The sequence below is a fragment of the Panthera onca genome, chromosome B4 (genome assembly GCF_046562875.1).
Source record: "Panthera onca isolate mPanOnc1 chromosome B4, mPanOnc1 haplotype 2, whole genome shotgun sequence".
Classification (NCBI taxonomy): domain Eukaryota; kingdom Metazoa; phylum Chordata; class Mammalia; order Carnivora; family Felidae; genus Panthera; species Panthera onca.
The window spans coordinates 101,382,535-101,388,249 of record NC_138345.1 but is presented as its reverse complement, the minus strand read 5'-3'; the positions used below and the strand labels follow the sequence as shown (position 1 = coordinate 101,388,249).

The window sequence follows — 5,715 nt, the reverse complement described above, 5'->3', positions numbered from 1 at the left end:
AAGTGGGCAAATCTCTCTCCTCTTCCTGCAAACGTTTGTATTGTGTTGTACAGTTTGTAGAACACATTCTTACATTTCTGTTTGTCTGCGTGCTTTCTGCCTATTTCTGAGATTTATTTCAAGTGGCCTTCTTCACGTGTGGCAGTGGTTTGTTTCTCCCAACTTCAGGGATTTGATAATTAGATCACCAGAAAAGACAAATCATACAGCTGCTATGTGGTTGAATCAGGATTTGAACCCATAAGTCTCTCATTCCAAAATCTATCTACTTAGTGGACATTCAATACATATTTGTCAAATGATTGTGCAAGTGAGCAAATGCCATTTCTACTATAGAACCTGGAAAGAACAAGAAATTAAGAAAATACATGAATGATGGATGGAACAGGAGGATGAACTGAAGAGAAATTCCATACTTGAGTGAGACTAAGAATGAGGAAAAACAAACAAATGATTAAAAGATAATGAAAGAAAAAAGAAATCAGGTGCTTCTGAATTTACTTACTAGTTTCAATACTGTGTCAGCATCCCAATGTCTTCCCATAGGCTTTAGAAATTCTTCACTGATTTCATTCTAGACCTGTAAGTTCATAAAGCTGACATTTGTATTATTTGGCATCTATCTATAAATATATGTGTATATATATGTATGTATATACACAATTTATATATTTATACATGTATATTTATACACATATACATATACAAATATACATGTATAAATATATAAATTATACATGTATATATAAATATATTTATAAATATGTATAATGTATATATATATGTATAAATATATGTGTATATATAATTTATATATATATATATTTGTGTGTGTGTATATATATATATATATATATATATATATAGTTAAGCTACTAGTACATCAGAGTTTTTTAAATATATCCCATCATCTGCAATTACCTTCCCTGATTTATAATACTCTCAGAAAACACATTCATGCTGTTTATAATTAGACAAAACGGACCTTTCTTTGCAAACACTGTGAAATAAATATCTAGGTTTTATCTGAAAGTTTCTGAAGTTTCCACTGTCAGGCAGATCTATTGTAGGAAATGTCACCAGAAACATTTTTGTATGCTTTTCAATTTTCTAGTATTTTTCCTTATTAATTTAATAATCCAAATTTGCCATTCTTCATGCCTCATTATAAAACACATGGTATATCCCCTCTTAAGGAATTTTAAGGGGCTTTAAATACTTACATTCTATAAGGGTTTAGCTATAATATGGAAAGTATAAAGTAATTCCAAAACTAGCTTTCAAAACACATGGCATTACTTAAGCAATTTTCACATCTCTTATTGGTTCAACATATGTTCACTAACTGCTAAGTTTTAGACACTATTCATCTTGAGTACAAAATCAATAAGAACAAAGCTTGTTCTGTACCTATATATAATAGGAGACAGGCATGTCAGAACAAAAATAAAAACAGTGAAAATAATATATAATTCATATTTCACTTATGTTTAATAACTAAGTTTAATATATCATTAAATAAAATACAATTAATAGAAACTGCTATTACTGAGAAAATACCTTGTGTCAGGCTCTATGGTAATCATCGTAATAAAATATCTAATTTAATCTTAATTCAGAAAGTTGGAAAATGTTTTCTACATTTTAACAATAATGAAAATGAGACTCAAATTCCTTGTTGACACTGAGTGATACAATGTTCTGTTTAATTGTTTGGCCCTGATAGTCAGAGTGCCCAGGTTCAAAACCCTACTCCACAACCAGTTCCACGTCTACAAATCAGGGATGGTAAGAGAACTGGCCTCCTAGGGTTAAGTATAGGAATAAGTAAGCCATCACTTCAAGTGATGTGCTTCAAGTAGGGCTTCCCAGAGAGCAAGGGTGAACAAACACTAGGTGATACAATTTCTTCAACAAAAGCAATAGAAGTAATTGGAGTAGGCGAATCAGGCAAGAATGATAACTACTGCACAGAACAAAAGGGTTGTGCAAAGGTTAGGTTTTTTTTTTTCTTTTCCTTAATAAAATATCAGGTGACTCAGAGTGTCTGATACATAGACAGGGACAAAGCAGATGAGGGAAGCATTTACTACTCAGAAAATTCACAGATTAGGGTCTGTATTATAAGATTAATGTATGATTAGATGGGGATTTCCTGTTGGTACCTACCACTGTTCAGATAACAGGACAGCATTAGCAATAAGAATGTAGATGGCAGACAGTCATAAAGAAAAAAAAAACAGCTAATTCTATTTTGTTAACTTTTTTTTTTGTCCTACCAATATCACTGTTTTCACTTTTTATTATCAGGAAAACTGCCTGCAGTTTATTTTCTCCGTTGACTACAAACAGTAGTGGTGAGATCCATGATTCCTAACCTATCTTACAGCTTCTTATGAACAAATACTCTAATAATTTGTTGTGGTTTTTTCCCACTAAAATCATTGAAGGTGACTGTTTCATGGTCCATAATTGAAAGGTAAAATAGCAACACACACTTCACTAAATTAAGCAAACAAATGCGGTATTGAAAAGAAAAAAATAATCTTACTCTTCTAGATCACTAACTCCATGGTGGCAATATTTTGTTTGAGTAAAGAATTATATCGTATGTTTTCACGCATATGTGGAACTTGAGAAACTTAACAGAAGACCATGGGGGAAGGGAAGGAGAAAAAATATTTACAAACAGACAGGGAGGGAGGCAAACCATAAGAGACTCTTAAATATAGAGAACAAACTGGGGGTTCATGGGGGAGAGGGGTGGAGGAGAGGGGAAAGTGGGTGATGGGCATTGAGGAGGGGACTTGCTGGGAGGAGCACTGGGTGTTGTATGTAAGGGATGAATCACGGGAATCTACCCCCAAAACCAAGAAAACACTGTATACACTGTATGTTACCCAACTTGATAATAAATTACATAAAATAAAATAAAATAAACTAAAATAAGATTACAATAATGTTACTCTTGGGGAAAAAAAAAAAAAAAGAATTATACAGACAAGTGAATGACGGTTTTGGAGCCAGAAAAACCTGAGCTCAAATCCAGCCTCTCTCATTAGCCTACTGTGTGCTCTTGGGCAAGTTGATTGACCTCTTCGATTTTCAATACTCTCATCTGTAACATGGAGATAATCCTTTACTATGATTTCTTAGAAGATTAAATAGATGTCTGCATATTAGGATCCAGATTAGTGATTATCAAGTAGTTTTTGCTTAATACATATGAGTTTCTTTCCACCACCTTCCAACAATTAGGGTGGGATTTGTTTTTGTTTTATTATTCAAAAACATTTTTAGGGCATAAGGACAAGGGGACAACGACAGTATCACCCAGGAAATAAAAGAAACACTGCAAAAGTATCAATTGATTTCTGTATACTCAGTCATGTTTGAATACCATATATGTGTGTATGTATATGCATATACGGGGTATATATGTGTATGTGGAAAGAAAGAGAGAGAGAGAGAAAGAGACTAGGAGAGAGAAGAACTAGGAGAAAGGATAGGAGAAGTTATTTCTGTATATTTTAAATGATTTTTAAAAAGGAAACTCAAATTTTAGGACACTATCAAGGTATAGTCACCACAAAATACACTAACCTGTCATTATAAACCTCTAAAGGAATATAGTCATCATAATCATCTTAAAATTGACTCTATGCCTGACTGCAATCGGAGTGTATAAATAATCCAGATAATCCATCATGCCCAGATTCTGTCTGATCTTTCAAGCCTGCCATAATCCTGGTTTCATTTTACTGATGATGATTCCTCAGGTCCTCTAATCAGCATTTTGTACTTTTTACTTCAATGGTTCGACATTCATCATGTATTAGATTCTTCTTGAATTCTATTTCTTCAAAGATTTCATTCCCCCAACCCAACATGTCTTCTAATCCTTCCTGTTCCCCAAAATCCACTTTGCTTAAGCAATCTAGCTTATTGTATCTATAAACTTATTTTGCGTTACTTCCAAGACCAGTTTTTCAAATGTTGATCCATGAAAAATTTTTCACTAACATACTGAGTGTTAAAGTCCTGAGGAGTAAAATTCCAGTTTTTGTCATTCTTGCTTGCGTTTGAATTTCCAAAATACATTTATATCATAGGTTTTGAGGGACAAATCTAATTTCAAATATGTTTGTTCTCCCCATAAACTCTTAAAACATCCTGAAAATTCCATTATTGTAGCACTTAAACTACTTTTTCCAGACAGTTCCTTATACTCAGTAATGAAACAAAAATAATTTATTGGAACAAGGGTACTGATTTTGGTTTTGTAACATATGGTCATATATTTATACCACACAATACAACACTTAAAAATAGATAGAGCTTGCATAATTTGCATAAACTATCTCACATGTTTGCCAAGGTCTTCAGGATCTTTTTGTACTGTCTCTCTTATATATTAAAATTGTACCGGTGAGGAATCATACCAAGAGTTCATTTGGTGCAGAACAGACATCCAGTAGCTGCGTGCTGTTTAGGTGGGATGCCCCTTCATCTGACTGAATAGAAAAACAAAATGAGATTCCCACTAGAGGAAAGCTTCATAAAGACAACGATGATGAACAGAGAGTTAATAACATGGACCATTCTGAAAATATTGAGCTAAAGTAACAAAATAGAAAGAGATGAAACACCCATTTCTGATGGAAATATTTCCTGAAGATTTATGAGTTACTGAACATCTCTATCAATGTTGAAAACAGTGCTTCTCTGTACAGACTTAGGTGCACTTACTCTCCTTTGCACTAAGAAGTGACCCCTTCGGTTTCTCCAATCACACATCAAGCTGATAATACACTATATTCCTGGGAAAAAAAAAAAACAATCATCCTGCTTTTAGGGTACATCAGAAATCTTTCCTTTTCATTTCAAGAATGGTAAAGACATAGCCTAGAAAACTGCCATAGAGGTGAAATAGCAGGACCTCTGTTTATGAAGAAACAGACCAAGTGTATAACCCTCTTGCCTTGCCCTGGGCCAAACATGTTTAATGTGCTGAAAAGAAAGGGATTTTCTCCTTCTTCGTACATAAAATGTAAGCCTTTGTACATGTGCGCTATTTACTTTCCTCTTGGGTTAGAGCTGCCTGCAAACAGTCAATGTGACTGTTTTTACTCAACTGCCTCCCTTTATTTATATCCTTTTTAACAAACTAAACTAAACTAAAATGCTAATATGTGCACAATGTTAAAGTCTAAGGCAGTATTCATTCTTTTTTTTTTACTTGTTTCTTTTTTTAATATGAAACTTATTGTCAAATTGGTTTCCATACAACACCCAGTGCTCATCCCAAAAGATGCCTCTTCAATACCCATCACCCACCTTCCCCTCCCTCCCACCCCCCATCAACCCTCAGTTTGTTCTCAGTTTTTAAGAGTGTCTTATGCTTTGGCTCTCTCCCACTCTTTTTTTTTTTTTTCCTTCCCCTCCCCCATGGACTTCTGTTAAGTTCTCAGGATCCACATAAGAGTGAAAACATACGGTATCTGTCTTTCTCTGTATGATTTATTTCACTCATTCTTTATATAATTATAGAAAGATATTTATTGTTTCCTTTATATCAACACTATATTTGTCTAATCATAATTCCCCAAATTTCCAAGAAATCCTCATCTTTATTGAAAAGGAAACTGTTGGACTGACCTAAGACCAGGATGTGAAAGAAAGATCCTTCTGTGGGAAATATTTTGGGAAAGCAGC

At 33.7% G+C, this 5,715-nt stretch overlaps 1 long non-coding RNA gene across 1 annotated transcript; it reads right to left on the bottom strand.

Annotated features, from left to right (window-relative positions):
* Positions 1-4,441: 4,441 nt before the first annotated feature.
* On the bottom strand, positions 4,442-4,830 carry LOC145715598 (uncharacterized). The gene is made up of 2 exons (XR_014137881.1): positions 4,750-4,830; positions 4,442-4,510 (listed from the first exon to the last, which is right to left on the bottom strand). It is a non-coding gene; the product is annotated as an uncharacterized LOC145715598 (long non-coding RNA).
* Between the last annotated feature and the right edge of the window lie 885 nt (positions 4,831-5,715).